General features: G+C 39.6%; 1 protein-coding gene across 10 annotated transcripts in view; it reads right to left on the reverse strand.

Annotated features, from left to right (window-relative positions):
• TENM2 (teneurin transmembrane protein 2) overlaps window positions 1–12,239 on the reverse strand; it is a 1,394,962-nt gene that overhangs the window by 762,459 nt on the left and 620,264 nt on the right. The window lies entirely within an intron of this gene.

Below are 12,239 nucleotides of genomic sequence, written 5' to 3' on the forward strand. Positions count from 1 at the left end.
ACACAGTTAAATTCCCTAAGTGACCTCTTGTATAAGGATGTAAATTGCTTATTCCAAGGTCAAGTATTTGGTATAAGTTAAGTTATTGGTGAAAATAACTGCTTGCTTCCCATGGTAACCTTAGCTAACGCAGTAGAAGCCAGCAGGAAGAGGATATGTTTGAGTTTCTGACTGACCGTCTTTTTGAAATGAAGCAATTCTAATGATGGAAAATAAATCTCATGTATCCTACTCATAATAGTTATTATTTGGGAAAAATGAAAAGAGCAAAACAAAGCATTCAATCATTTTACTTTAACTACAGTGTATCCCACTATATCCCTGAATCCTAGGCATCTTGTATAAACCACCCGATACAGACTGAGAACTGGTCCAGGAATAAGACCTTCTATCTCGGCCCTGGCCACATTGCTATATCCAAAGAGGGATTGCTTGATCTTGTTAAACTCGGAGTGTCGTTATTTCCATGGTTTGCCAATAGGAGGATGTATCTTTAGTTTCGACCCAAATAAAGAAGGAACAAACTCCCTCCCAACCCTCCAATGGGATCAAGATGAAGCCCTACTGATCATTAAGACGGAGTTCAGAATGGAGAAATCACAGTGCCTGAATAGAAGGCAGCTGGCCAAAGAACGGAGAGTGCTCAGATGTAGAAGAGAAAGATGAGGGCCAGTGAGTAGCTAGGGAAATGGTGCCCTGGTAAGTCCAGAATCCTCTGCTGGCATTTCAGAGTGTATTGGAAGCAGTCTCCTTTAAATGGCATTATTGATATAGGGTTTATAGTTAAAATTAACTTGATACAAGGGAGTAAGTAGGCTGGGAATTTTCTGCCAATAAAAATAAAGACCTTGTTATAAGACTATAACTATTTTTTAAAAAATAACTATTTCAGTGCAAGAAAAGCTGGGGAGTGGCCTGAGTCTTATTGAACAGGATCAGCAAAGCATAGTCAAGGTAAAATAAAAAGAAATCCAGGTGGCAAAAAGATTTTTTTTTTAAGCTATAAATGGCTATCAGTGTTGTTGCTTATTTTTACCACTTCTTTAGTGAGGAGGTGGGGACCCTGAGTGGGCAATTTTTGTGGTCTGATTTATATGACTTAACCTTGACCATGGGGGAAACATCTGACTATACTGAGGTGCCCAAGTCAGCCCAAATCACATTAATATTTCTTGTGAGAATATGACGTTCACAAGTTCTTACTTCTCTGCAGGACAGCTTTCCCCCGTGAGCTTATACAGTGGAGGGAGTGTGTGCATGCTAAGTTGCTTCAGTTGTGCCTGACTCTTAGCAACCTCATGGACTGTAGCCCACCAGGCTCCTCTGTCCTTGGGTTTCTCCAGGCAAGAATACTGGAGTGGGTTGCCATGCCCTTCTCCAGGAGATCTTCCCAACCCAGGGATCGGAGCTGGGTCTCTTGCATTGGCAGGCAGGTTCTTTACCACTAGCACCACCTGGCAAACCCATACTATGGAGTAGATGGTGGTTGGAATCAGGCTGTGTGGGACTGAATCCCAGCTCCACCATTTGCTTGCTGTGTGATCTCGACCAAATTATTTTGCCTCTCTGTGGCTCTTTCCTCATCTCAAAATGGGTATAATAACATTACCTGCCCCTTGGGTCTATCACTAGGAATAAATAATGCATGTGCTGTTATGAGTTTTGTTCCCAGCATATAGCAAGTGCCTCATACATGTTAATTCCTATTAGAAAATCCACCCAAAAGATTTTTTTTAATAGTTAAAATAGACAATATTTTTTCACCTCAGAATAGACAACTCACAAAGACTTATTTCCACTCTGACCTTCCTTGTAAGCTCTAGTTATTTAACCTGCCCTCTGGGTCTTTCCACTTGGGTGATATGCGTAAAACTCAAGATCTACAACCAAACTCATGAATCAAAACCAGCTGTTTCTCCCAATTCCCTCACCTGTGTAAAGTGTATAACTCCTGAAGTCATATGGGGTCCCTTTCTTTTCTCTCTCATCATTTGACTATCAATAGCTATCAAATATCACCCCTCTTATCTTTTAAAGTTATTGTTTCATTTCCAGATTTTTAATACCTTCTCCATCTGGGCTCTTCTGTCTGGACTATTGTGATAATCCTCTAATGCAACACTTGGCTGTGCTTTTCTGTCCTGAAACACATGGACGGGGACAAAATGCAGCATTCACTTCTCTAGGGACAGTCCTAGGGTCCTGCCAAAGACCCAGCCAGATTGTAACACCACTGCTTTTCCTCTTCTCAAGAAAGCACTCAGAATCTAAGTGAAGGCGAGTGACATTATTCTAGGAATGACCTTGAATCTGCTCTAATGGATGAAGCAGCTAATCTTCGGCAAACCAATACTTTACTATTAGTGCCTTGTTAGTTGTGACACTTCTCCCAACTGTCATGACACTGCTATTGAAACAACCATTTTAAGAGGTTTTCTTCTCTTCTCTAATTCATCCTTGGAAGCCAGAATAACCTTCTTAAAATGCCACTCTGAATGACATCCATCCCCAATAGTTATTGACTGGTCGATTGAAAGTCTGTTTTATTTCATTACTTTATGTGGCAGCTAAAAATTCATCAAAGGTTCTCCCCAAATGACAGTAAAATTGTTATCACTGAAGAAACAAAGAGGACATAGGAAAAAAATGTAGGAAAAGGAGGAGTTGTGTCAAGCCAATAATAAAAAAAGATCATGCTACTTTCCTGGCAATTGTAATATTTGTGATTACTGTCAGCCCTTTAACATTTGTCATTTGTGATTTCTTTCCTCATTCTAAGTATATATTAGTTTTTAAAAGAAATCATCAAAGGTTCGCAGTTCTCTAGAGAACTAGTAGGAATCACTTTGTTGTGCAGTTTTTTTCTCCCCCTTCATATTCAGTCATCTCTGACACCAACCTATCTGTGTAAACATTCATTCTGTCCCTCACTCGGGGCTCCCGCCCTCCCCACCCCACCCCATCCCCCGAGAGATCACTTTCAGAGCCTCATTCCTCATTCTCTTTAGAGAGTCCTCATCTTCATCACAACTTAGCTAGAGGGAAGGTGATTTGTATAATAATAAAACAGCGTGTCTTTGGGGTTATTCCTAGGTCCCCATGCTGACTTGAAATTTGCTTCCTAACTGTGGGACTATTGGGCAAATCAATTTTCTGTTTCATCATCACTGTCGTCACCTGTAAAATACTGTGATGATGTAATTTCATTAGGTAATAAATGTAAAGGGATTAGCACAATATCTAGTACACAGCTAGTACCCACTCAATAAAGAGGAATTAATAATCATACAAGTGCTATTAAATGACAGGGATTTATTGTTGCCTCTAATTTCTAAACCTCAGGACAACTCACCAAATGGCTATTAGACCCATTTTACAGAGGATAAAGCTGAGCTTTAGCAAAATTAACTTACCCAATATTACACAAAGAACAAATACAGAGCCAGAATATAAACCCTTGTCTTCCCACCTTGCAGTTATTTTCATCCTTGCCAATAATTTACCACTTAGTCTATATCATCCTGGCTTGTTATTATGTTTTTTTTTCAGGTTTGTGCCATACTTTTCTATGTTATAGACTAAATGAGAGCAATATTCATGTTTAAACTATCTTTGTATATTTAGTATCTTTCATAAATCTTTGAACAAAGTAGCCTGCCTACTTGGTAAACGTTGACTGCTTGATCATCTGAGCTCATGGGGATTCAAGTTTTTAACCATATTTAAATTCAGTGACACTGATTTTTTGCGGAAATGGCTTCATCATTCTTTCTATGAGAAACATCATAATTATACAAAATAATATAAAAGAGAATGAGTACATATGAGTGAGGCATGGAAATAGAAAAGAATGACTGTCTCTGCAAATAAAGCTGTAGGAAAGTGATACTCATCGATTTGATTTGGTTCTTCGTACTTGGCACTTATATTCTGCTTGAAGCTAGGGCCCTCAGGCTACCCATTCCATGCATGGAAAAGTGAAGGTCATTAGCTGAGTGTCATCCATTTAAGGTTTCACCGAAAGGCAGAAATATTCACTCAAATACCCATAGCATCACCTTTAATTCTACTCCATCACCTTTAATTCTTTCTTTTTAAATAAGTGCAATAATTATATTCTCATTTCTTTTCTATCTGGATATTAGTCTATAAGATACTAAAACAACCTGGAATAAGGTAAAATATTCAGTGTTTTTCAGTGTATGTGGTGATAAACAATGCTATTGAATTTGCAACAAGTTGAATGAATGTTTTCATTTCAAATATGTGTAGACCATGGTCTCTGTCTGTCTTTGCATGAGTAAAAAGCAAGAGAACTGAGAAATCCCTGTGCACCCCACACAGGATAATTAATGTCATCAAATGCTGTTGTCTGGTACCTGTCTTTTGATATTTGCATACACTTCATGAAGTCAGGATATTTTTTTGCTCACTGCTGTATTCCTGGTAATGAAGGCAGTGCATGGCTTATCGGTAGGTGTTCAATACATATGTGTCTGATAAATGAATGAGTGAATGGGGTCATCCCCTAGTGCTGCCTAAACCCATCCATTTCTGGAGACTTTTTTGATTCCCACATGACTGGTATATATTCACCCATATATATTTTGTACTCTGCCACTTTTCCATGTTATTTCTCATGGAATTAATTTTGTTAAATATATGATAACCTTTGTTCACAATAACATTTCCTCAAAGAATCCTTTCTGGATTATATTAGCTCATGGTAAATGCTCTTTTCTCTAATTTCAAAGCACCCTTCGCATGAAACTTTTCATTACATGTAATTTTCCAAATTAATCTTGTCCTGGCTTTGGATATCTCAGACTGTTAGTGAACTGTATTCTTCTAAAATCTCTAGGTTTTTCTTATTTCATCATTTAGATTTTAAGTTTCCTGAAGACTGTAGGAACTAAGTGCCTTTACTTTTTAATGTATAATATGTATTGCTATTCTTTTGAGTACTATCTTGTATATAGTGTGTGTGTATAATATATACATATATATTACATTATATATGTATATAAATAGCATGTTGATTGATGTTTATACTGAAAGTACAGATAGGTATAAAATTATATTATTCAGAAATTATGTGCAAAAACATCTAACACAGCCCTCAGCCTTTAGAAAACTGTTGTTAGGATCCTGCTAGAATAGTGGCAAAATAGAATTTTATTGTAGCTTATTCTGCCATTAGGTGAAAGACCATTCCCTTTGTCCCAGTGTATGTATTTCTGAGCACATGCGCAGAATCAACCAGTATTTCAGCTAGTGTGAAATTAACTCACTCCAACAAACTGAGATTTGCAGGCAGGAAGAATTAACAACTGTCTTCTGGAAGATTATAATTTTTTTCCCTAATCATTAACATATTAGTTGAAAGTCAGCTTATACTGACCTGTAAGCAACTAATCCTTAGAGAAAAGTTTTCTCAGTTCCATAGGGTCTCATCTATGGGGTCATTCAGATCTGATTATCCGCTTATTTGGGAGGTTAGTCTTTTCTTAGGGGAGATAGGATGGAAGAGAACATGGTGAAAGATACCTCACCTTAATAAGCCTTACTCCTTGAACACAGGAGGTTTCTTAGGAAAATTTTTTCACCCTTCTAGAGATTCAGGATGTTGAAACTATCTATAAAGTACTGGTTTTCAAAAAGAAAAAAAAATTCTCCAAAATAAAAGGTTATAACCTCTGAAGTTTCAAAAAACCCTTCATGTGTTCTTCTTACTGTAAAGATGAGATAATTCAGGTCCATTCTTGTATCTGTTTCCAAAACTCCAATAAGTATATAAGATGATTAAAGGTTGGTGATATAGTTTCCTGAAATTAGTTTATCAAATATTCTAATCATATCAGATCTTATTTAGCCAATTAAAACAAATTATTTTGCTTATAAAATTGTTCACATTATCATGTTCAGGCATTTTGGGTTTTTTCTGCTGAAGGGAAGCCAGTCCTGTCTGTTTTCTGTTTCTGTTTTGCATAGTGATTTGAATACCCCCTTATGTGAAAACCAAAGTGCCAGCCGCCTAATCCTAAAGTACAAATGGAAGGCAAATCAAGAGAGAACCTCAATTCTCTGCTTGCCATGGTGGACCGAACAGAGTTGGCCTCAATGAAACTCTAAGAATTTACGTTCCTCTCTGTTGAGTTGAATACAGCCTTCGGTGGACTATTTGGTTCTTGTTACTGATGTTTTTCAATAAGGAACATTTGAAAGCATCCAACCAGAAGTTGCACAATGATCACAGCCTTGAACGTATTCATCAGAAAAACGCATTCACCGCTACAGGTTTTATTTTTACCGTAACCAGTGTACTATGCTGTTTGCCAGTTTCTTCAATACTCTTACCTATGACAATCACAAAAGCAATTCGCAACCTTACTTATCAGATAGTTCTGTTTTACAATAATCTGGTTGCTACTTGTAAAATCCAGGATAAAACAGTGCAATTTCTGATGTGGAATATCTGAAAAGCTCTGGAAGCTGCTAGGAAGAGATATGCACTAAAATATGTAATGTGATGGAATTACAACAAACAGACATTCTGGAGGGTACACACTCAAGTGCCTCTCAGAGTGTGACATTTAAGGGTGCAACTTGCAAGATTTACAAATACATTCTGCATTTAAACTGCCCGCTTTGGAGCTCTTTCTTAGCTCCAAATTGAATTCTCTCATTAAAAAAAAAAATTTTTTTAAGGTAGAACCCTCTCAAAAAGAGTGATCGATCAAAACAATCGTCACTGAATCACTGTTTCTAGAACAAAATGAAAATAAGGATCTCAATTAAATTGTTCATTTCACGCGCAGGTTCCTAGATATATAAATGCACTCTGAAATCAACATCTTTCTGACGAGAATTTAACTACCACAAAAAAGTGATGATTTTAACAGCTGTCAAATCCCCTGTGATAAGAGGCTTAAAAAACAATGCAAACAAACAAACCACTTTTCCAGTGATTAGACTGTGCAGATGTCAAAGAACAGTGTGTTACACACTCCCTGGAAGAGTATGGATGCACGATAAATCTTGTAAAAGGAGTTTTCATGACACTGCATTAGTGTGAAAGAAAAAGGGGAATCGTGTGCACCACTGAGAGGCAGTGTGGCACAATAGAAAAAGTTTCTCTGCTTCAGTCTCAGATCGACCACCACCTCAGTACGTGGCATTGGTCAGTTCACTTAACCACTACCCACCTCCACTTCTCCATCCAATAAATGGGACGAGCAGCTCCCAGTTTCTGATAATAAGATTAATAGAAAACATTAGTATACTCATAAAAATGGAGAACTATTTCCCTTGTGCAGTCCGATTCTACCAGAGCTAAATCTACTCTGAGGGAAGAATAAATTGTATTCTAGAAGCTGAATGCTTTCCCTGAGGCTTCTGGGGCACCAATTAATAGATTGAGGCAATAAACCACTCAATAATCCTGCATTGGCTCAAGGAATTAATGCAGTTCACCTCTGTTGCTGTGAGTGCAATACCATGTACTCAAAGGATGTTCAATAAATATTAGCTGATGATGGTATTGACAGGGTGCCGTGTACAGTCACAGCACTAAGTGAATTATGAAGTTTACAGTTGTTCAGAAAACTCATTGAATAATTATTGGCAATCAGGGAAACATATCTCTGACCTCATTTACTTTATTTTGATATCATCTTATGCATAAGAATAATATTGCCCATCCCTAGACACTTAATAGTCTTACCCTAGTGACTTAAGAGAATACAAATAAGGTTATCCTTCCAACTACATTCAGAATCTAGGCACATCTTAAAACTCCCATTGTCATCACCCTGGTGCAATCCATCACCATTTCTTTTCTGGATTATTGTAGAGCCTCCTAATTGCTCTCTGTGATTTCCACTTTTGGCTCCTGTGTCAGATTGCAACAAGAAAGACTTGCAATGGCTCTGACCTCATGCATCTGTATTCCTATGTAGTCCTGACCCACACTGACCCTGGGATTGGCCTTGTGACTTTCTTTGGCCAATGAGATGTGAGCAAACACCATACAAGTAAAGGTATCATAAGCACTTGGGATCTGGGGCTTACCCTGTTGGAAGGGCGCCACTTCCATAAAAGAAAGCCTTGTCTGACCTCCCGGAAGATGAAAGATGACAGAAAGAGAGAAAGAGAGGCCCAACCATTTCCTGGAGTCCATCCATCATCTGACCCACCAGCTGGACATAACTGGATGAGGGCAGGCAAGCCCAGCGGAAGACCTGACCAAGCAATGCACTAAAATCAGAGAAATAAATTCTTCTTTCAAGCCAGCAGGTTTTGATGTGGTTTATTTAGCAACAGGTAACTGATACAGGCTCCTCCTCATTATTCTCAGGTCTTCAGAGTGATTCTTTTCATAATATAAAACGGATAATCTCACTCCTCTGCTCAACACCCTCCCTCCAAGAATTCCTCTCTCTTCTAGAGTTAAAGCCAAAGCCTTTGCAATATTCTAAAGACTGGAGATGCTTCAACCTCTTGCAGTTTTTTAGGTCCCAAATCCTACTAATTTCTCCCTCATTGTCTCCCTGGCAGCTACACATGCCTCTTTCTACAATGTTCTTCCTTGTGAACAAGGATTAAACTCTTATCTCATTTGAGAGTGTCCTCTCACATCATTTTTTTTCCCAATGATGCCTACTCTGTTTACAACTGCTTCACCCCTCACCCCAAATTTCCCATCCACCCCCTTGTGGTTCTTTCTCCAATGCATTTAACATGTCTAAATCACTATTGACTGCTTATTTTTTTCCTTGTCTTATCCCTTTACCAAAATGTGACTCAGATGATAAAGAATCTGCCTGCAATGTGGGAGACCTGGGTCAGATCACTGAGTCAATAAGACCCCCTGGAGAAGGGAGTGGCTACCCACTCCAGTATTCTTGCTTAGAGAATTCTATGGACAGAGAGGCCTTGTGGGTTTCAGTCCGTGGAGTCACAAAGAGTTGGATATGACTGAGAGACTAACATTTTCACTTTTTTTAAATTCCAAGAAGGTAAAGAATGGTCTTTTTGGTTTACTCTTGGATTTCCAGAACCAAATCCCATGCCTGATACTTAGGATAGACTTAATAAATATTTGCTAAATTATGAAACAAATCCTCCTGGGCTCCAAAGGTGCTCCAATTGGATTCTACGTGGAATGATAGTGTTGAGAGAGAATAGAGCCCATAAGGGCACACAGCTGATGCAACTTCCAAAGATTTATGGGCCCTCATCTGACAGAGCACAGAAGTGGCCTTGTGGTCAAGGAAAAGAGAAGGTCAAGGAGGTTCTTTGGGCAGTATTTTATCAGCAGGTCTCTTCAGCAGGTAGTAAGAGCTGCAATCAAAAGCAAAGAGAAGTGACTCAGCACCAGAAAAGCCACCTTGGAAAGGCTAAGGAGGGCCCCAAGGGAAGAAAAGGAGACTTTCCTGGCCTGCTTGGATAGAAAAAGCAAAAGGTCCAAAGAGAAAGATGCATCCAAAGAATAAAACTGGTCTTTTATGGGAAGATCAAGTTTGTAATGTGCTTGTAGTTGTTTCACCAAATGAGATGGTTGGAGGCATCACCGACTTGATAGACATGAGTTTGAACAAGCTCCAGAGTTGGTGATGGACAGAGAAGCCTGGCGTGCTGCAGTCCATGGGGTCTCAGAGAGTTGGACAGGACTGAACAACTGAACTGAAAGAAAAATATATCTGAGGCTTTGTCTTTTCATGTCGATGTCAGGGTTGAGAATGCAGACCAATGAACACCTGTTACAGGACAGAGGCGTGCACCCAGGGGCGTGATGAGTTGCCATTCACACTCTATAAGCATGCATATTTCAAGGCTTGCTGTCAGTTTCCCTAAAAAGCTAGCACTTGATTAGACCAATCAGAAAGATGGCCCAAGCTCCCATTTGAATACTTTATTTTGTGAAAAAGTCCATCTTCCAAAAGCATAGCCTGGGCTGGCAGTGAGGCCTCCAGCTTGCAGCACAGGTGTGCTGCCAATAATTCACTTTGGTTACTGCCAAACAGACGTGACCTGGGAAGACTTCACTTCACCTCACCGACTCCATCTTTGTGCAAATCTCATCCACAACCATCCATTTTCCTCCTTGCCCACACCTCATTTTCCCTGTTGCTCTGCAATTATTTATTATCTGGCTCAGTAATTGTTTTGTTTACAGTGGCCATGCAAACTCTATTGTTAGGGGGGGAAAAAACATGCTTCTTTGCCCATCTAGATTTTCCTGTGTGGGCAATAAAGGATGTTGGTCTGTAAGAGCTCTTAATATACGGTTCTCTGTGTTCAATTTTCCAAAAGATGAAAATTGCCCAAAAGCAAAGTAGGCAGAAGTATGGTGAGATGCTGCTGCAGCCCAGGTTCCTGCTGATGGATGCTGGCCCCCTGAATGTCAGGGAGCTCCCGCTAGTCACTGCTGTGGCCCCTGCTTTCTGAGGAGCTGGCAGTGTCCAGCTTTTTGGAATAGCAAGTCCTCCGCTTCACCCCTCCCACCGTCTCCTGAACTGCTTCAGTTAGTCATCCCTGGCCTTTTATAAAACCAAAACACCGAAAGGCAGAACTGTTAGCCCAGCCTAGCAGATGAGGAGGCTGAAGGAGGCACTGGGACTTGGGATCATTTTTTTTTTTTAGTGATTCTCATGTATATATTTCAGCATTTGATCCCACTTCACATAAAATATTTACTTCATGACGGGCGATGGGGGAAATGTCATTTTTCAAATTTCTTTAGCTTAATTACAAAAGATGTAAATGTGGTCTCGCTTATGGGAAAAAAGTTACTCTTAACAATGAGGTGTAAATTGGTGTCTGCTTAATCTGTTCACAGTAAGAATAAAACCTCACACTCGCCTCCTCGCCCTTATTTTTGCAGTAGTACCTGGGAAGTTAATGCATTCTCTTGCTGCATCTCCAGTCTCTTAAAGAGACAAGAGAGAGGGGTTTCCTGCCTCATCCTTCTACCAGCTGTAAGAACATTCATTTCCAGTATCTCTTTTGGACTGCGGACAGCTGCTATCTTTTTTGACCTCAGTCACGGGCAGCCAAAATCTAACCTTTTTCTGGTCTCTTCTCTCTCCCCAACCATTGTGGTCTCCTGCAGATCCCCAAATGGAGTAAAATTAATAGGGGAATCAGTGTTATTTATACAATGACCTTGTGCTCCTGGGGGAAGTGCAGGCGCTATTCTTTCACTTATGATGTTTTACATTTCAAAGAACCTAGCTCTCTTTGATATCAAAGAATGCAATGTGCTTTAATAGGTTAATCAGGCTGCATCAGGTTTTCCTGCATGTGGCTCTGTTCCAAAGGAAATGATTTGGCTCCTAGTCGATGGATTCTGACAAGGGGGCTCAACATTAATATTTGAGAGACTCAGTATACTGGGGGGGTACCTAAATCCTCAAGAAAAATTGCTGGCTTTGCTTACTTCTGTCCCTCTGTGGGTAACAGAGGGCTCTTCTCGGCACTGGCGCTGCTGACACCGAGGCGTGATCATGCTCTGTTGTGTGGGGCTGCCTTGTGCCCCAGGATGTTTAGCAGTGTCCCGTGCCTCTCCCAGCTGGACTGTCAACAGCGCCCTCCCCGTTCAGGACAATCAAATCCAGACATTGCCACCCATCCCCAGAGAGGAGAACCAACCTCTGTTTAGAATCACAAGGTTAATTGAAAGAGTGATGAGGATAAGAGATTCCATTTAGGGCTTATGATATGTTTAGAATTTACTGGATTATTTATTTATTTCTTTTTTGATGTGGACCATTGTTAAAGTCTTTATGAATTTGTTACAATCATGCTTCTTTTTTTGTTTGTTTGTGTGTTTGTTTTACATTTTCGTTTTTCAGCCTCAAGGCATGTGGGATCTTAGGTCCCTGACAAGGGATTGTACCCACAGTTTCTGAATTGAAAGGTGAATCCTTAACCACCAATCACCAAGAAAGTCCCAAATTTACTGGTTTAAATGATAATTAAGAACTCACTGTGAGCCTTTACTAATGACGTTATGTGTTTGATCTCATTTGATCCTTAAACCTATGAGGTAGTTTTTGTGATCGATGTTTTATAGTTCAGAAAACCAAGGCTTAGAGGAGTTAAAATAATTTGCTCAAGACTTCCCAGCTGAACAGTAGAATGGTTACATATGTCTAAATCTTGAATGGCAGTGCATTAAACCTCTCTCTCTCCTTTCTGGCTTTGCCTCCTCTTCTTGGGGTTATAATCTGAGTATC

The sequence above is a fragment of the Bos indicus x Bos taurus genome, chromosome 7, assembly GCF_003369695.1.
Source record: "Bos indicus x Bos taurus breed Angus x Brahman F1 hybrid chromosome 7, Bos_hybrid_MaternalHap_v2.0, whole genome shotgun sequence".
Lineage (NCBI taxonomy): Eukaryota > Metazoa > Chordata > Mammalia > Artiodactyla > Bovidae > Bos > Bos indicus x Bos taurus.